This window comes from Zalophus californianus, chromosome 4 (assembly GCF_009762305.2).
Source record: "Zalophus californianus isolate mZalCal1 chromosome 4, mZalCal1.pri.v2, whole genome shotgun sequence".
Classification (NCBI taxonomy): Eukaryota; Metazoa; Chordata; class Mammalia; order Carnivora; family Otariidae; genus Zalophus; species Zalophus californianus.
In genome coordinates this window covers 147,627,460-147,648,004 of record NC_045598.1, presented here as the reverse complement: position 1 = coordinate 147,648,004, position 20,545 = coordinate 147,627,460, and positions in this window count along the sequence as shown.

The following is a 20,545-nucleotide window of genomic DNA, read 5'->3' as shown; positions in this document are numbered from 1 at the left end:
GGAATAACATATGAAATAGAAGGGTGTGTGTATATGTTAATATTCATACTTATTGAACACATGTGCCTATGCAGATTTAATATCTCTACTGTATATAATTATATATAAAATCCAACTAAACTTCATGTGTATGGTGTTAAGTCACAATCTGTTTCTCTTTGGAACCCCGTTCTGTGTACAAACATTTTTACAACACATGTGGATTAGTGGTGGGAGTAGATAGTTTAAAAAATGTTATGTTAAAGCAACAACTTAAGTCAGCGTGTTAAAGGAATGTGAAAATCAAAATAGTACTGTAATTCCTCTGCTAGTGGAAATCCTAAAGTGTGGGGACATATAGATTTCTTTATATGTATACAAATGTCCCATCTGTTGTTGATTTCTCCTGGGAGAATCTTAGATGGACTCAATTTCTCAATAAATATTATTTTACTTTTTAGCAAAGAAAATTAACTACTTACCTAGCAAAAAAGATGTTTGAATTTACTATTTTGCTTTTTTTTATATTCACATACTAGTGCTGATGTTGCCTGGATGAGCCTAGATCTTATTCTGTAACACAGACAGATTTTATAAGTCTAAATAAAGTATCGAAACTAGCTAGTTGGATTAATTACATCTGGGTTTCTTACTAGTCAGGTTTTAGAGTCTTAAAAGACAGCAAATGTAATTGCACTGTGTCAACCACTTCCAAATGCGCGATGACACCAGAGTGGACTCAGCTATGTTAGAATAAACAATTCCCTAGGTATGTCACTCACATCACAAGATACTTAAATATATTCAGACCAAATCTTCCCACATTATTGCTTACTATAAATTAATACAGAAAGCCCTCAGGATGCTTGGCCAGTGGCATGGAAACTGATACCATAAACATTCATTTACTGCTCTTGGAATTGCATACACTGCCCATTGGTGGTGTTCAATCATTACGATTGGGCTAATTTTGCTTTTCCCGAACAAAGATAAAGAGGACCTGGTAGTCATGGTGTCTGTCAAACATATACCCTTTTTGGCTCATACTGCCCTACCTTAATAAGCCCCTTGTTCAAAAGGCCGAGGCTATAATTTGGTGCAAAGAAAAGAAATTTACCATCTCAAATGACTGAGAATTAAAAACTAGGGCTAAATTCAAGCATGGTTGGATTTAGAAGCTCACATATTGGCTTTAATAGCTGGTGTCTATCTGTTGCCCAGCTTGGCCATGCTTTCTTCCACGTTTTGGCTTCATTTTTAGGATCCATGTGGTCACAAGACAGCAGCAGCTGCTCCAGCCCTCACACCTCCTTCAGTTAAAGCCAAACAGAGAGGGGGAAATGTCCTGTCTGTTTAAACACCTCCTCTGGTTATTCCAGTAAAAGTCCTGAGATTAGCTCTAATTTATTCTGACTTAGTTCCCTTGAGTTCAACGCCTATTCCTGGATCAACCTCTGCAGCCAGGGGAATTCAAAATTCTGAGTGGTTAGAACCAGGCCTTCTGTTCCATCCCTGTGACTTGGAATTGAGGCCCAATTCAAAGCACATGGTTTAAAAGTTGAGAAGGGGTATTGTTCTTAGAAGGAAGAGGAGTGGGCTGCCAGAGGACCAGAAGCATCCACAACGCTCACATCATTTTTATCTTCTTCAAGTGAATTCGACTTTTAAAATGGGAATAGTACCATTTATGTACATATACCAGCTTCCGTCGGGGAGGGAGATAAGGAGGACACACTAATAGTCCCACCATGTCACTTACTGGCTTTGTGATCTTGGCAGATTATGATCTCTTTAATCTTTGTTCTCCCCCGTGGCAAAATGGGGATAATGTTGTCTTCCTATCTACCTCACAGCTAGTTGTGAAATCCCAAACAGGTAACGCTTATGATAAAAAAATCATAGCACCTAATATTTAATGAGCAGTTAATGTAGAAACTATATTGTTTAATCCTTACAATAATTCTGTATAGTAGCTACCACTATAATACTTATTTTAAATGAGAGACCTAAGGCTTAGAGAGGTTAAGTAATTTGCCCAGCATCACACAGTCATGAAATGACTGAGTCAGTACCCATGTCTATCTCATTACCAAGTTCAGGCTATAGCCAGCATGACACAGATAAAAGGGATTGTTATTAGATTCCATCAATTCTAAGATTCACCTGTTTTCTCATTTTAACATCTTTAAAATCAGCTTGCATCTAACAGTCGATACTCAGAGGCCAATCATGACATAGTTGTTTTTTGCTTATGTGTGAACTTGGTCATTGCTGTTCTTGTTACTTCAGTGGAGTCTGGTGCATGTGTTGAGTATAAATGCTACGCAAAATGGTATCAAACGTATTACACTATGATTTGGCTTCGAAACAGAAAGACGCAGAAACAGGGCAATGAAGCATAACTGTGATACAGTGCAGCATATATTCATCCCTGAAGGAATAGCCACAATTTCACACTTTCTTATTATGCAGTAACCACATGCTTTGTGGGATCTTAGGAAGGAAGATGCCCCAAAGAAGAAGCTGTGTTATTTTGCTACTGATGATGTATATTACAGGACTCCCTGCCACATGCCAAGATTTACTAAGGCCATAATGGATTGATGTTGCTTATATTTTCCTTTCTATATAGGAATATGATGATAAATATCTTATGTCCAAGTCAGTCTCAATGATATGTTTGATTAAATATAAAATAGAAGTGTTAAGTTTTAAGAAGTGTAGTACCACAGTTTAACTGGTATTTCTTTTTTAATGCACATAAAACATTAGTGTTTCTTGCTGTTTGTGGAGTCTTGGAATCTATAGAATATGGTATTACTTTATTGAAGAAGTAAGAGAAAGTTCTATATTTTGAGGCATTTTTCTTACAGCTCCATAGTGAACCAAGCATCTTCAGGATTTTTAGTCTAAAAATTAAGTCATTAATTCTAAAAGTTCAATTATTGGAAATTTAGAGGGGGGAACCTCAGAAAAATTACAAGTACTTTATTATTCACCTAACAAAAATAAGAGAATAATTATATGATTGCCTAAAAAAATAGACACAAGAACAAATTTTAGGCCAGGGAATTGCTCAACCTAGCTTTGTTGGTTGGTTTGTTTATTAACCACAAAGTGAAGAGATGTGGGTATGTGGGCCTTAAAGTATTTTGAAATTAGTTTTTAGTTTGGGGCTTAACATAACTATTTATCAGCTGTATTTGTACCTTCATTTAAATAGCAAGTTTTAAAAAGTATTTTTAATCATTCACAGCTATAAGTTCATAGGGAGGAAGGAGGGATCAGTTGAAATCCAGAAGCCCTTATTTCTTACCATTAATGATTCCCTTTCTTCCAAACAACTGAACTTTAAGTTTGTTTTCCCAGAAAACAGATATTACAGAGAGGATATTCATACTCAACTTACTTAAAGCATTTACTTAAAAACCCCATTTTGATCACCCTTGTAGTTTTTAAACTGCAGAGGTTTGCAATAACTTTTTATTTAGAGGCTGTGAAGTCACTGAATGAAATAAAATCAAATTTGGCTCATTATTGCACTAGGAAATCTCATTAGCAGAGGCTGGGCATTTTTCCTTGGGAGTGAACCTACTTATCACTGTTTATTGATGATCTTCTAGGTCTCCATAGGTTCAGCAGTGACAGAATCTTTTACCATTAAATCGTGTTGGAAAGCAAAATATACTTTCTTTTCTAGGAAAATGGCAATATGCTGTGGTTCCAAATCTGAGTAAATTTGATTTGATTTGTTAGTCTTAAGAACTCCCCCATTCTCGCAGCTTACAAATGAGGAACAATGGATATGTTCTTGGAAATTGTTACTGTTATTACAACCAGTGTTAACTAATCTCTGGATAATATCTTGCCATTTACAGGATACTTTGGCATGTATTATCTTGCTAAATTCTTTCATGTTCATGGTTTTTCATCACTGAAGGGAAAATACAATATTTTATTTTATATACTGGTATCCATATATTGACTTAAATCCTTCCTATTACAAAGGAGTATCTGTGCTCCCCTTGGTAGAAACCTTCAAGGGTTATGTGCTGTGTGAGAACGCTTTCCCAGTCCCTCATGATGGTTCATCTGTCTAGTATGAGAATGGCCCCGATACAATGTGTGAAAGTAAGGGTTGGAAATTTGTGGCACCCTCAAAAACGGTGTGAAATACAAATTATTGGAAAGGAAGGTGAATAATGCCTTGAAAACTTAAAAGGAAAACAGAAAGGAAAAAAGAAGCTCTTAGCACACTTCAGGAATTGTCAATATTGTTAGTCAAATTATTAGGTGTCTGGCTGTTTTTTTAAATTTATTTAAATATTCTGTCATGTCGACACAAACACACAGTTCATGACCTTGGTGTAGGGACATTGACTGGGGACATTGATCTTGCATTCATGAAAAAAAGAAAAAAGACGGTTATCTTAAAATGCAGTCTTTCATGAGCTGAGCTTTTTATTTTGAGTGGAACTTTCCTCATTTGTTTTATTACATATATACGTTTATGCTTTTTTCTTTATCAGGATGATCAAAACATTTAAATTTAAATTCTCAAGATGGACTCCATACAATCCTGCCAGTTAAGGGCATGTTCATTCCAACCAGGGTCCCTGGCAAGCTCTAGTAAGCCGAGGCCCCTCAGCATGAATCAGCAGGAGGAAAAGATAGGTTGAGAAGCAGTCAGCAGAAGCTCATATTTGCACATGTTTATTTTCAATAATTAGGCATAGTGTTAATAGAAACATCCGTTTGAAGCAAAGGCTGCTTATTTGCACAAACAGTGGAAATATGTGGTACTGAAGTTTTACTACGAAGACTACAAAATTAAGCAAGAAACAGGCAATTCAATGTGAATTCAAGGGCATGTTTTCAAATAGAATTAGAAAATAGAACTTGGTGTCTGAACCTCAAAATGCCCAATAAATTTTATTTCAGGACAATGTCCTTAACATTGATGGTTCTCTTTTAGAAGCTTTAGTGACTTTTATTCTTTTACAGTGTACAATTCAACACCTTCCAGAATATTCAGAGATGTGTATCCATCACCACAATCAAATTTAGAACATTTTTATTGCCCTAAAAAGAAGCCCCACACCCCTTAGCCATCACTCTCCAATCCCCCACACTCCTACCAACCTAAGGCAACCACTAGTCAACTTTTGGACTCTATACTTTTTCCAGTTCTAGACATTTCATATAAATAGATTCATATGATATGTGATCCTTTGAGACAGATTCTTGAACTTAGTATCATGTTCTCAAAGTCCAACCATGTTGTGGCATGTACCAATACTTTATTTATATTGCTGAATAATATTCCATTGTAGGGGTATACCGCATTTTATTTATTTAGTCATCAGTTAATGGACATTTGGGTTGTTCCCACCTTTTGGTTATTATTAATAATGTTGCTGTGAACATTTTTGTACACGTTTTTAGGTGGACATATATTTTCATTCTCTTGGATAAATACCTAGGAATGGAAGGCTGGGTCATATGGTAGCTAAAGGTTTAGCATTTCAAAAATTTCCAGAGTGTTTCCCAAAGTGGCTGCAACATTTAACATTCCCACCAGTGGTATATAATAGTTCTAATTTCTCCATATCCTCTTCAATACTTGTTATTTTCTCTCTCTCTTTCTGTGCTGTGTGTGTGTGTGTGTGTGTGTGTGTGTGTGTGTGTGTGTGTGTGTGTGATTTAACTATTGCCATCCCAGAGGCTGTGAAGTGGTATATCACTGTGGTTTTGATTTTCATTTCCCTGTTGGTTGATCATGCTGAATATCTTCTCATGTGCTTATTGGGTATTTGGAGAGCTACCTATTCAGATCCTTTGCCCATTTTTAACTGGCTTATTTGTCTTTTTATTATTGAGATTTAGTAGCTATTTGTATACTCGAGATACATGTCCTTCATTGGATATATGATTTGAAAACTTTTCTCCTGGGAGTGGCCTTTTCACTTTCTCATAGTGTCCGTTGAAGCATAAAAGTTTTTAATTTTGAGGACATCCAGTTTATCTATTTTTTTCTTTTGTTGTTGTCTGTAGCTAAGAAACCCTTGCCTGATCTGAGGTTACAGAAATTCACATCTAAGTTTTCTTCTAATATTTTCATAGTTTTTACCTCTTAGGTTTAGTTCTTTGATCCATTTTGAGTTAATGGTTGTATATGGTGTGAGGTAGAGGCCCAGTTTTATTATTTGCCATGAGAATACCCAGCAGTCCCAGGACTGTTTGTTGAAAAGACTATTTAATTGTCTCGCCATCTTTGGGAAAATCAGTTGACTGTAAATGTGAGGGTTTAGCTCTGGATTCTCAATTATATTCCATTTTTCTATATGTCTATTTTTATGTTAGTACCATGTTCTTTTGTTTACTGTGGACTGCAAGTAAGTTTTGAAATTGGGAAATGTGAACCCTCCAACATTGTTCTTCCAAATTTTTTTGGCTATTTTAGTTCTTTTGCATTTCCACATGAACTTTAGGGTTAATTTGCTAATTTCTTCAAAGAAGTAAGATGGGTTTGATGACCAATTTGTTTTAACAATATTAAGCCTTTTAATCCATAAACATGGGATGTCTTTCTATTTATTTAGATCTCTAATTCCTTCCAACAATGCTTGTAGTTTTCATTGAATAAGTTTTTCATTTCTTTGGTTAAATTTATTGCTAAGTATTTCATTACTCTGCCGAATTAGTTTATTAGTAGGTAGTTCTATTTTTTACAATAACCCTTCCATGGCATATTTGAGACTTATGGGTTTGATCACATTCTCAATATTTTTTGATTAGATTCGAACATTCTGGGGTATGACAATACATTGTTTGAAAAACACACATAAAAACTTTTTCAGCCTTTGTTTAGGTAAATTGATAGTCTGGTGGGATAACAATACAATCCACTTTGTGGTAATGAAGTCCATTATGTTGTATATTACTGATTTAGTTAATAATCTAGATCTGAACTTAAGAAAGCCACAAATTAGGTACATAAAATTCTCTAAGGCATTTTTTTCTGAAAATGAGGTCCCCAAGCCAGCTGTAACAACATCACTTGGAAACATTGTTAGACGTTGTTGAGTCGCCAGGCAGACTTACCGAATCAGACGCTGTGGAGTGGGGCTCAGCCCTGTGTTTCAACAAGCCTTCTGGCTGAGTTGGATGCATGTAAGTCCGCAGTTCTCCAGCTTCTACATCAGAATCATCTTAAAGAGCTTTAGCAATAAAAAACATTCCAGGCTTCATTTCAGGCAGAAATGAATCAGAATTTCTGGGGTAGGAGCCTGAGAATCTGTATGTTTTTAAAGCATCCTAGGTAAATCTGATGTGTATATTTGTGATCCACTGCTCCAAATTACAGTATATCCCCCTATCCCCCATTTTGAGGGGTTTTCTAGGAGTTTTGAAGCTGGTGAAAAATTTAGTGAACTTGTTAGAATTTTCGGTGTCATAATTTTAACCTTGGCAGCTAAAAGAAGCTCAATATACACTTATGCTTTATTAATTTTGTGACTTATTTTAATGATAGAACAATTTGAAGTGATTTAAAATATTGACAATATAATTTTCATTTTATTTTTTATTTTTTTAAGATTTTATTTATTTATTTGACATTGAGTGTGCACAAGCAAGGGGAGCGGCAGGCAGAGGGAGAAGGAGAAGCAGGCTCCCTGCTGAATCCCAGGACCCCGGGATCATGACCAGAGCCGAAGGCAGACGCTTAGCCGACTGAGCCACTCAGGCGCCCCGACAATATAATTAATTTTTAAAGAAAGTTGTCTTCCTTATTTAAACCCGCAGTTGGTAAACCTATTCTATAAAGGTTCAAGGGGTAAATATTTTAGTCTTTGAGTTCATACATAGAGATAAAATACAGGATACCCAGTTAAATTTTAATTTTAGATAATTCACAGACATTTTTTTGTTTTTTTTAAACTAAGTTTTTATTATTTTTTATTATTTTATTTTTAGATTTATTTATTTGAGAGAGCGAGAATGAGAGAGAGAGAGTACATGAGAAGGGGGAGGGTCAGAGGGAGAAGAAGCCTCCTCGCCGAGCAGGGAGCCCGATGCGGGACTTGATCCCGGAACTCTGGGATCATGACCTGAGCCGAAGGCAGTCGCTTAACCAACTGAGCCACTCAGGCGCCCCACAAACGTTTTTTTGTATAAGTATGTCTTGATTATTGCATGGGTCCTACTTATAATAAAAATTATTTTTTTCATTTATCCAAAATACAAATTTAACTGAGCTTCTTATATTTTTTATTTGCTATATCTGGCAAACTTATCCATAGGGCCTCTGACTCTGTTGCAAACACTCAACTTGGACATTGTGATAATAAACAGCCATGGGCAGTATATATGCAAATGGCATGCATAGCTGTATCCCAATAAAACTTTATTTACAAAAATAGGTCCAATGCATAGGTGGGGCCCTTGTCCATACTGATGGGCACATGTAGTGTGACTCAGGCGCCTTCTTCAGTCCGTCTCCTCCTGCCCCCACCTTACCCTGAAAGTCAAATTCGTCTTGTCACACTGTCCTGATTACTGAAGCTTTATGGTAAGTCTTGAAATCAGGTATTGGGAATGATTCAACTTTTTTATTTTCCCCTCAAAATTGTTCTGGTTATTCCATGTCCTTTGCATTTCCATATGTTAGAATTGGCTTTTCAGTTTCTACTGAAACCTTTTCCGTTATTGATTGAAATTGCATTGAATCTATATAAATCAGTTTGGGAAGAATTGACATTTTGACAACTTTGATCCGTCTAATCCATGAACACCATATACTTTGATTACTCTCATCAGTGGTTTTATAGTTTTAACATATGCATGTTCTTAGATTTAACATACAACTTTTGTTAGATTTATCTCTAACTAGTTCATTTGTTTGATGCTATGTTATATAGTACCCCAAAAATTTAATTTGTGAGTTTTCAGTGCTTAAATATAAAAATACAACTGATATTTGAATGTTGACCTTATAGCCACTCATTAGATCCAATAGTCTTTTTTGTGGGGGAGGGTAAATTCTTTGGATTTTCAACATAGACAATTATATCACCTTCAACCAAAAAGTTTTATTTTTTTTTCCAATTTGTAGGCTTTATAATTCCTTTCCTTCTCTAGTTGCACTGGTTAGAATCTCCTATATGCTGAATAGAAGTGATGAAACAGGGCTGTGTCTTTTTAATTTTTAAAAATGTTTTATATACAATTACATGATATTTGGAAAGGTGGGGGAGGGAGAATTATATATTCTTATTTTCTAATCATCAGGAAAAATCAATTAACAGATTTTAGAAAAAAAGGAACAGACTGTGCAAAGTTTTACACTAAAATTTGACAACAGAAATAGGAGGAATGGGGGGGCCTTGGAGATCAGTTTATCCAACTCTCTTATTATACAGACCGAGAAACTGAGGTTCTCAGTTGAAGTGACTGGCAAAGTGGGGGCTTATAATCAGGTCTCTATTTCTGTTCTCTTTTCCTTAAAATACAGTCTCTTGGGAGAAGATGACATCTCTACAGCCATTAGCTTAAGTTTTAATTTTGGCAGTCCAGAGCTCAGTCTCCACCTCTCCTAACTCATCATACTGAAAAAACACTCCAGCCTTATGTTTGGGGGAGTGGTTCTTTACATCTGACCCCTGTCCTCTGTGGGAGCTAGAGATAGGTATTGATTCTTGGATCCAGCCCCAGAGATTCTGATTTAATTTGTCTAGGATATAGCCTGGGCATTAGGGTTTTTTAACAACTCCCCATGTGATTTTAATGTGCTAACATTCTTGTTCTTAGGGCTGTTTCGTGCTCAGAAACTTAGGTGGAAGCTTGTTATAATCTTAGAGTCAGATATGATTCAGGTGTTTGGGATTTTAATAGACACCAGGCCCTGGGTCCCCTTCTGAAGATGGTGTAAGTATGCGGTGTACATTGCCCTTGGCCTACTGCCTATGTGGACCTGCATAGGTCTTACAGGGTAATTTCTGCTGCCGGGGAAACAGCCTTTCTGTGCATCGACTTTCAATGACCTTCCAGCCGTGACTCCCTCCCGGGCTTCACCTGCAGATGTCTGCCTGACTGTTCTCACCAGCTGGCTCAGAGAGCCGCTCTTGCCATCTGTGCTGGGTTGTCTGGACCAAGAGGGTTTGGAAGGAGGGCGGGCTTTCCCGTGGAGTCAAAGGTCAGCGGTGCTGCCCTGGCTGAGAGCAGAGATTTTCTAGCTAGCTCTACCTTGGCATGGCAACTTCTCCCATTGTGCCTTAAAAGGCGTGTGGAATTGCTGGGTGAGTGCTCTGTCTTTGGCTAATCTACCATTCTCCTAATAGACATACATACCTATGTATATATTTATATGTAATATATATAGTAGTATATATATGTATACATAATATGTATATTTACATATATAAAGTAAAAAAACAGTACAAAGTAGCCTATTTGCATACCAGTGGGGGCATACAAATCTTATTTAATGAATATAATTATGGTATTTTACCATCATTTCACTAACCATTTTATTGACTGTAATAAGAACTACTCCGGGACCAAAGATTTAAAAAGCTAACAAATTAAAACCATCTCTGATGTGGGGAGAGCCCTTCTAAGCTGAAGCATTCTTCCCGACTCTGTTTTCAAGATCTATAAACACCATATGTTGAGTGGACAGTATTAGAGTGTTCTGGCTTCAACTATGGTCTGTTTTTCTTTCTTTCTTTTTCTTTTCTTATTCCCCCGAGACTGACCTAATTGATTCAAAAGAAAAGACCAAGGACATTACAAGAGAAACAGGAATCAAATACTAACAGTTCATGTACATATGGAATTATTTATTTTATCATCAAAAAATATTCACTTCACACAGCGAATGGCCCAAGTGATTCTTTTACCATCTGATTGTTCAGTTAATGTAAAGAGTCCTGTGCTGCATTCCTAGCCTGGACAGACATGCAGTAAATTAACGATAAGAAAGTTCTCTTACCTCAACAAAATGGCAATTATAACTTTTGCTACTGAGAAACAGGAGAAATATACAGACACCCAGTTTCACAAGATGGTAGATGCTTTTTTCTCTGGAAAAAAAAGGTGCAGTTTTATGGATTATGAACCCCAATAATAGTAAAATTTCCTTAGGGAATTGCCTTCTACCGAAATCTAGCCCCACAGCCCTTTCTGTACCCCTCCCTCTCTCCTTGTCCAAGCCACCTTGGTCCCTCCTTACACATACACAGCCCTGCGTTTTCAGGACGTCCTTGAGTGGTAAGTGAGAAAGGCTAACATTTGGGTAAGATGCTCATCATATTGATATAGCTGAAGCTGTGAGTCCAAGGGCTTAATATGCCACAATTCACAGAATTGTATTGCCAACCATGTGTATTTTTTAAAGAGATAAATATTACTGACAGCAAGCACATGCTTTATTACACTGGTAACACACCCCGCAGTGTTGTCTCTTCTCAGGATGGGTACACCTGGCTGTATCTCAAACCCTATCCACTTACAGACAATGGAGTTGTTAGCTGTAACATCTAGTAAGATTCATCATCCAGTAAAATTACCTTTGTCAAGTGCCGAGCCACAGACCACTGCTCACCAGCAGCGGGGACCACACCTGTGGACTCCATGAATAAAGATGAAAGTCTAAGTAAGAACTCTCCGACATAGTCCAGGCAACAGAGAGTCCTTCATAATACCGTTCAGGGAAACGAAGGTGCCTGCAACCATTTAATGTCACAGCTTGGAGGGCAACGCACACCGCATTTGGAGGTATGGCTACACAGACAGGTCAGGATGGGTCAGGATGCAAGAGCCGAATGTGTGCCCCCTCCCCCTTCCCCCACAACCAAAGCAAGTATACCTTCTTCTTCCTCGGAGCAGGCCAAATGGGTTTAGACAAGAAGGAGCACTGATAGAGAGGGAGGATGTTTCTTTTTCTTTTTGCTGTGGGAACTAGATACGCAAATGATTAAATGTGAGCACTGTTTCTTTGGCTCTGGATGCTTTCCAACTAACATTTTTAGGAACTCTAATAAGAACAGCTAGTATTTTTGAGCACTTATCATGCATTAGGCACTTTTCTAAGTGCTTTATGTGAATTCACTAATGTCATCCACGCAACAATGCTACTGTTATTATTTACTATCTCCATGTTCCTAAAGAAGAAACCGAGGCTAGAAGTTAAGAGACTTGCACAGATAGTAAGTTACAGATTTATGTTGAAAACTTGGGCTAGACTCCGAGGCTAGAGTCTGCTTTAGTAACTATTTTATAAGGATGTCTCTGAACAAGAACTTTATGTACGTTTCTTATTCTTATTAAATCTCAACAATTCTATGAGGTGGCTACAACTGTTTTCCCATTTTATAGATGCGGCTACTGAGACTTAGAGTTCTCTTGTTTAAGAGAACATCATTTGTACACTCAGGGAGCTGGGTTCAAACCCACACAGGCTGACCAGAGACAGCTCCCTGAGCCTTCTGGCAATATGCCCAAGACTTCTCATCAACTAAGGCACGTAGAGACTGCATCCCTGTGGTGTTCTGCCCTCAGCCTCGCCGTCTCCACCTCTGTCCTAGGAGGAGCTCATGTGGGCATCGCTGGGGACACCCACTCCTTTCCACCATTCTTGACTCCAGATCATGGCAGGCCAAATTTGCAAATCACATAATCTGCATGTTACACTGCAGGATTGATAATAAAAGTGTACAGTATCTCCATCTATCTTAATCTTGTGACAGAGGAGACCTACACAAAACCAATGTATTTTTCGGCATCAGAGTATACTTCAAAATACTGCTTAAATACTTAGACTTTCAGTCCAGTCAGGTGCATTTGGAAGGCAAGCATCTTTTGTTCGATATACAACCGATATGAAGAAGCAAAAGTTTTTCCTTGGAGCCTATAAAAATCACATAGCTTGCGATAGAACATCATAAATTTACTAAGGCCTTTTCATACATGGAACTGAATATATCAAATATAAAATATGTACACATATCTTTAACCTGCACATGTTTATGGTAGCCGGTCCCTGTGGAATTTCTCTTCTTATTGTTGTAAATGCTTTGAGAGGCAGTGAGAAAAAAAACATTGCTTTCAGTATCTCCAAACAATAAAAGATAGACATCTTTTGTTTGCTGAGAACTATAGTTAAAATGACCATTTAAAGGGTACATAAAAAGAAAGCACAGAGCAAAGTACAATTGAACAAAACCAGACCCTGAGTTTCTTTGGCAGAGAGAGTCCAGATAGAGCACAGATGGATCCAGAAAGAAGCCAGAACTATTAGACTTTTAAAATTAGGGACACAATCTCTGATAGGAGGTGGGGGGAGAAAGCCTTGGCTGTTGTCCACTTTGGAAGTCTTTATCAGAGAATGAAAGGAGTTTCCTTTGGATAATAGCCTCTTGGGTGGATTTAATCCTTAATTTTGGATTCCTTCTATTCTCTCTTGCCAGCTACAGATACTTAAAACAATTCTCAGATTTCTAATGCAACTACAAACCATGTGAATGGGATATGAGTATTTGACTACATTATGAAATATCTTTACCATTATTCATTGTTAAAAACCCAAATTTAGACTTTTTTGTTTATCTGAACAACATCCATCAAACAAGAATCTTTGTTTAGAAAATTCAGGTTTGGGGTGTCTGGGTGGCTCAGTCAGTTGAGTGTCTCCCTTTGGCTCAGGTCATGATCCCGGGGTCCTGGGATTGAGCCCTGCATCGGGCTTCTTGCTCAGTGGGGAGCTGCTTCTCCCTGTCCCTCTGCCCCTTGGCCCCCGGCTTGTGCTCTCTTGCTCACTCTCTCTCTCTCTCTCAAACAAATACAATCTTTATAAAAAAGAGAAAATTTTCAGGTTTGTGAAAGGGTCAGGGTGAGAGAAAGGGAAGCCTTACCTTCACAGTTTCTAGTGATAATCTGGCAGAAGATAGGATTCCAGCCGTTCATTCTGGTGAAAGGATGAGAGTTGGAACCATTGCCCTGAAAATCCGAGGTGCCTGACTCAAGCAGCATCCTGGAATAGTGGAGAGAATATGAAACAGAGAATCAGAAATTATAGATTCATCCTCACCTGACACATATTTAACTCTCCTAACTATCCTGGACCTCCACTGTTAAACTAAAACCCTGGGTAATCTCTATGGGCTTCTTGAAAGTCTAAGGTATAAATGGATGGTTGTCAATAGTAGCTATTATTATTCTTATCATAGTTTATTTATAACCCAACTCCTTACAAAGTGTTTGAGGTCATGGCTTCAAAAAGCACTTCATCCATAACTGGATTCGATAAGTAGATAAATGGGTCAAAGGAAGAATAGCTCATAACAATAACCACCAGTGCCCTTCTGCTGATACTAAGGCAGTCTGAAGAACAGGTTGGACAAGCTTTTATGCAGTGAAACTTCTGGGTCCACTCGACCTTTTATGACCATGGCCAATTGAGGTTCCAAAGCCCAATTCTGTACCAATCCCATACCAATTGATTTTGGAGTGTTTTCAAACAAATCATTGCCAACAGCCTGTGGTAGCCATAAGATAGTTTCAGTGAAACAAACACAGGTTACTTAACTCAAAGTCATTTAGCTCCTTATAAAAATCAGATGATTAGTGAGAAAAATGCAACTCTGGATAATGGAATGATTTGATTCCATATGGAGAATTGACAGATACTTGCCAATTAAATATTGGAGGCCACCTGTTAAAAGTGATTATTTTGGTTTTAGAATAATTAATTTTGACTCACTTTTTAAAAAATGAAAATCACATGGAAACTCAGCTACTGTTGGTTTGCAAATTAGCCCCTGCACAAGGAGGGTAAGGAGAGACCAAAGAAAGAAGCAGACCACGCCAGATTGGTAGGTAAGCAAGGGAACTTACTTAGGAGGCTTGTCTTGGATGGCTGAGACAAATAAATCTCCACACTCACCTGCCAGAATTTTTTTTAAAGATTTTATTTATTTATCTGAGAGAGAGAGCACAAGCAAGGAGAGCCACAGAGGGAGAGGGACAAGCAGACTCCCTGCTGAGCAGGAAGTCCGGTGCAGGGCTCGATCCCAGGACCCTGGGATCATGACCTGAGCCAAAGGCAGAAGCTCAACCGACGGAGCCACCCAGGCGCTCCCAACAACTACTATTTTTAACTTTATTCTCTGCTATTTAGGATGGTCATTGCCTTGGAGCCAGCATGTAACTGTTGTAACTACCTGATCAGATCAACTTTGATGAGCATAGACAGATAGTGACACCAGATCATTTAATTATCCATCTGAAAACAGTGAAACAGGGAATGTTTAGCTCTCTCTATTTGGTAGCAGAGAGCTACACTCCCTACTTTTTAAGCATTGCCTTCAAATCATTAAGATGACAGAGAAGGAACCTGAAACCCATCTCCTTTTTAAATACCTCTCATTTGATATCCAGTATGTACACTAATAAAACTGAATCTAGGTAAATTCACACATAATCAGTTCCTCTCCATAGAGTGGTTATCAACAAGAGTTGCCAATCTTCTGCTGCATCTCTGAGTTTCTAAAAAGATGTCAGTGTGTACCAAGCATCAGTTGCGGGAGAGCCCACTTCCTCCTCGTATGGCGCACCAAAATTTACAATTTGTCAAAAAAAAAAAAATAACTGGCATGAAATTTGGCAAAAGTCTTTAACAAATTGATATATTCATAATTTGCTGAGACCATAGGATTTTCTCTTTCTTTCCATTTTCCAGTTTTATTGGGATAGCTGACATGCAGCACTGTGTAAGCTGAATGTGTATAGCATAACGATTTGACTTACATCTATTGTGAAATGATCACCACAAGGAGTTTAGTTAACATCCATCTCCTCAAAGAGCTAAAAAAATTTTTTTCCTTGTGATGAGAACTTTTAGGATTTACTCTCTTAGTAGCTTTCAGATACCATACAGCAATGTTAACTATAGTCATCATGCCACATACTACATTCTCCGTACTCATTTATCTTGTAACTATTAAGTTCATACCTTTTTACCACCTTCATGCAATACTCCCACTCCTCAACCCCAGCATTTGGAAACCACACATCTGATATTTTTTCTATGAGCTTGTTTGTTTGTGTGTTTTAGATTTCATGTATAGGCAAGATTATATAGTACTTGTTTTTCTCTGAGTTATTTCACTTAGCAAATGCCCTCAAGGTTCATCCATGTTATTGCAAGTGGTAGGATTTCCTTCTTTTTTATAGCTGAGTAGTATTCCATTATATATGTCATATAAAAAATTACATATAATCATATATATAAATAAATCATATATATATATATATATCTAACATTTTCGTCATCCATTTTTCTGCAGATGAATTCTTAGATTGTTTCTTTCCATGTCTTGGCAATTGTAAATAATGCTGCAATGAACATGGGGATGCAGTTATCTCTTCAACATAGTGGTTTTATTTCCCAGAAGTAGAATTTCTGGGTAGGATTTCTACCTTCAGAAAAGTGGTAGTCTCAGGGCACTTGGGTGCTCGGTCAGTTGAGCGTCAGACTCTTGATTTTGTCTCAGGTCATGATCTCAGGGTCATGGGATCAAACCCTGCATCGGGCTCTATGCTCAGTTTGGAGTCTGTTTGAGATTCTTCCTCCCTTTCCTTCTGCCCCTCCCCCTGCTTGCACTCTCTCTCTCTCAGTAAATAAATAAAAATCTTTTTAAAAATATTTTATTTATTTATTCATTTAAGAGAGAGAGTGAGAGTGTGCATGACAGCAAGCTGGGGTGGGAGAGGGACAAACAGACTGAGAACTGAGGGTGGAGCTGGATGTGGGGCTCTATCTCAGGACCCCGAGATCATGACATGAACCAAAATCAAGAGTCAGAAGCTTAACCAACTGAGCTACCCAGGGGACCCATAAATAAAATATTAAAAAAGAAAAGAAAAGTGATAGTCTCTATTTTTGGCCCCTGCAAGGTACCATTGGGGGGCATACCCATAGAGTTAACAAGGGAAAATGAAAAGTCAGTGATCAAGACATACCAAATGAATGAATTTAATGAAATTCTAGCTGCAGAGAGACAGGGATTCTACAAAACTCTGCCATTTCTTTCATGAGAAAAACAACCTTTCTAGATGCCAACAAAGACTGGCACTTCTATAATTGTGTTCACTGTTTGCCACATTCATAATAAGAAAGAACATATTGTAGAATCTGGTCTCATTCTTTTCTAATTACCCAAATCATGTCTTACTATCAAGAGCATTACATTCGAATTTTATGAGGGCTGTAAAAAGCTTATAGTACAACTTAAATGAAATAATCACCTGCATGAGTATTCCCAAATTCTGGGTTTTTCCTATGTTCCTGTTCTCACCTGGTCAAGAGTCAGTTTAGCTTTTTGGCAGTCTTCAGACAAAGGACTAGGAGGGTGAGCCACATGATGAACAATAGTCTATGTGCCAATTTTAGTTTACCAACAGTATACGGATACAACATCAGATGGGGACATGTTATCCACTGTGTGCTATGGACTGAATGTTTGTGTCTCTCCTTACCTCCCCCACCCCAGATTCATATGTTGGAATCCAATCCACAATGTGATGGTGTTAGGGGGTGGGGCCTCTGGAGGGTGATTAGGTCATGAGGATGGAGCCATCCTGAAAGGGATTAGTGCCTTAAAAAAGTGGCCCCAGGGAACTCCCCTGCCCCTTCTGCCATGTGAGAATATAGCAAAAAGACAGCCATCTGTGAACCAAGAAATGGGATCTTGGCAGACACTGAACCTGCCAAGACCTTGATCTTAGAATTTCCAGCCTCCAGAACGGTGAGAAATAAATTTCTGTTGTTTATAAGCCACCCAATCTATGGCATTCTTCATAGAGGCCTGAATAGATTAAGACACTGAAATGTTAATGATAAAGTTTTTAAAAGTTCCCAGTCTGAAAAGGTCACTAATGGAGTTTAAAAAATTCTCATCACATTCTATTTTTCTAAACATTTTAAGTCTTATCCAGTCATATGAAGAAAACATTATGGTATATCTCTCTTAAGGATTAGTGAAGGGAATACTTTTAGAACACTATTGTGTTCTACTTGGTTTTAAATAGCCATCCTTAATATGTTGGTAAGCAAAGAGGATAACCATAATATAGTCTATAATGTTGGTCCACCAGGAAGTGACTCAAAGAAAATTACCTCCAGATTTATCTTAGGTGCTACCATTTAGGACTTTTGCATAGGACATTTCACACATATTACCGCATTTAATTCTCATTTGCATAAGGTAATTTTACAGATGAGGAAACTGAGTATAGAAGAATAATGATGTTTTCCAAATTTAGTACATATAAGCCATGTCTGATGTAGTCTTTTTAGGATAGGAGAGCATTTCTTTCTTTTTTTTTTTTTAAGATTTTATTTATTTGAGAGAGAGAAAGTGAGTGAATGAGAGAGAGCATGAGCTGGGGGAGATGCACTGTGAGAGGGAGAAGCAGACTCCCCACTGAGGAGGGAGCCTGACTCGGGACTAGATCCTAGGATCATGACCTGAGCAGAGGCAGACACTCAACCAACTGAGCCACCCAGACACCCCAAGAAAGCATTTCTTAATAATTATTTCATTCAAAGTTAATGTTAAAGCTTTCATTATCTTGGTGGTTTATGGTTTATAGAAATCTTTAAGAAATACGTTTAAACAAGGTAGACAAGAGACATCCAAACAAGGTGGATTAGAGACATTTAAGGAAAAATTATTTAAGTTAAATCACATATGTTCTCTCTTTTGAATAGTGAGTGGTATTGTCTTTCTGTTGGTTGAAATGGTTACCCACTTCTGTTTAAGATATGACTGAGGTAATTTTACCCCCAAAAATCCAAGTACAATGTACCAAGAACTGGTTTCATGTTTCCTATGATACAGCTTGATTTCTAATTTCATAATTTATCTTCATTTTCATAAGTAATATTTCCCTTGAACTTGCTCCCAAATGGAATTGCAATTATTATATGAGTTTTCAATGAGTTGATTTTCATCTAAATCTGGTATCTCAGAGAAAATTGCTTTGCATTAAAAATGTTGGGGCAGATCGACTCTTTGCCTTTCAGCAACTATTTGGCAAAGCTCTCACCTTCTGAGTCCCCACAGGACAGTCTCAAGAGCTGAACATGTCTTGCACATGATTTGATTTTAGGAATGTGAGAGCCTGACTTTCAATAGGTCAAAACCTAACTTAGGGATCATGTCTTTAAAGTATGTATCAGAAAACCCTTCAAGAAAAGAAAAATGATACATCAAAATCTCGAATACATCTGGGAAACGACATACTCTACTGTACTTTCCATATAGTGAGTGAAAGAACAAATTACATTATTGATTAACATATTTCATAGATGGATTTTATCTGTTCAGTACTTCTGGAGGAGGTTACTACTAAATAGTTTTCTATCAAATAGCTGGAAGTCACAGAAATTACACATGTCAGTTGATCACAGGTGCCACTTTTTAGGATAGCCTTGAAGAAAACGAAGAACACCACATGGATTTCATGTACTTCTATGAAAACCACTCAGCTTTTTGTTAACTACCAGAGACTGAACCAGTAGAGGTGTATTTGGTAATGTCATAAACTTTCTCCACTAGAAATGTTGCCATCACTTCTATGACTCTGGAAATCTTAAACCACAAGGTACCAAACTTCAGACAAAGCCTCTGACTTTCAAGCCTGCCCAGTGCCTCACTCATAGGTTGGTACATGTGTTGTTGTTGTTGTTGTTTTCAGACACCTCCAATACCTCAAGCCCTCCCTCTTTCTCCCAGTTTGTTGCTCACTTCATTCTCCAGTGGTCTTGATGATGTGGTCATTATACCACTTTCCTCCTTTCGTGGTCAGCATGCTGGGCCCTCAACCTTTTCCCCTCATCTGGCCTGCAAACCCTCAATTATGGATCAGACTACCTATAGGCCAATTTTTTTTTTTTTTTTTTTTGATTCTGGGTCACTGGCTGTGCTGGAGGATATCACTCAACCATAGGACTCTCCGTTTGGAATCCCAAACTCAACAATATATAAAAGTTAATGCTCTTATCCTTCTCCTGGGCCCCAGTGCAATGTTAATGGATGGTGTATTGCCCAATCAGTTTACCATTCCTTGTCTACAACATCTGCCCATTCACTGAGTCTTGATTCTCTCATTACCTTGCACTAAACTCTTACAGTTCTCTGAATGCATAGGCTTTTTTTTTTTTTTGCTTTTTAATATTTTTCTTCTGTGCTTAGAGTGCCTTTATCAACTTTTTTCATTCACAAAACCATGATATTTTCTCTAAGACTCAGCTCAGATGCTACCTCATCCTGAATCCTGACTTGTTCTTCTTCCTTTACTCTTGGGTTCTCTTATGAGATCAGCCACCAGCACCAGTCAGTTGTGGCCAGAGAGCCTTGTAAATCTGAGTTGGAGGAGGAGGGGGAGGGATATTTTACAAGTGGCTTAGCAAGAGGTCAGGTGGTCCCAAATTCAACCAAGATGGCCAGTCTCTTTCTGAAAAACATTACTGTATTCTAACTGATAGGATGAAAACTATCAT